Here is an 805-nt window from a genome sequence, read left to right as displayed (position 1 = left end):
TCTGGCGCGTGGGATTGGCCAGCTGGGGCAGAGGCTGTGCCGGGGCCAAGCGACCTGGGATCTTCACCTCCACCCAGCACTTCCACACCTGGATCCAGGTCCAGATGGGATTGCTCCCACCGGAAACAGAGGCTCCGCCAGCAGAGCCAGCCCCAACCCCGGCCATCAACGAGGAGCCGGACGACCTGGCACCAGAACCAGAACCGGAGCCTGAACCCAAACCAGAACCGGTTCGGATACCGGTACCGATCCCGGAACCAGAACCGATCCCGGAACCAGAACCAGAACCGGAACCGGACACGTTTATAACAATCTCCTTCCCAAGAGTCATCCTGCAGAGATTCTTTGGGAATCTGCAGGAGTTCCTGGAGTTCCTAAGGGACAAAATGGATTGAGCAGAGGGGCGGAGCAGGTCCAGGTCTGGCTGCAGAGGGTCACAACCATTCCCTGCTGGGGCCGTGGCTGTGGTGCCAAAGGCAGTCCCGGTGCCCGGCGCTGCCGTGTCCTGCTCCTGCTCCTGCCCTGAGCCCACCCCGGCGGTGAATTCAGTTTGTTCTTGAAATAGAGTTCTTCCTGTCCCCAGTTATCCGCGTTTTCAGCCCAGCTCTGTGCGCAGCAAGGCCGGGATAACCCGGGACCACGGGCGGGGTTGGCTCCTGGGCTGGGGCAGAGGAGGGGCAGCCGGGCAGGGCAGGGCAGGGCAGGACGGGGCAGTGCCCGGGTTCCCGTGGGCTGTACCCGGGGGCTGCTGCAGCCCCGCCAGCCCCTCCCGATGAGCCGTGAGCGCGGCTGGGGCGGGCTGGGA

This window comes from Corvus brachyrhynchos, unplaced genomic scaffold (genome assembly GCF_000691975.1).
Source record: "Corvus brachyrhynchos isolate BGI_N302 unplaced genomic scaffold, ASM69197v1 scaffold692, whole genome shotgun sequence".
Lineage (NCBI taxonomy): Eukaryota > Metazoa > Chordata > Aves > Passeriformes > Corvidae > Corvus > Corvus brachyrhynchos.
Note: the sequence above shows the minus strand (reverse complement) of the source record.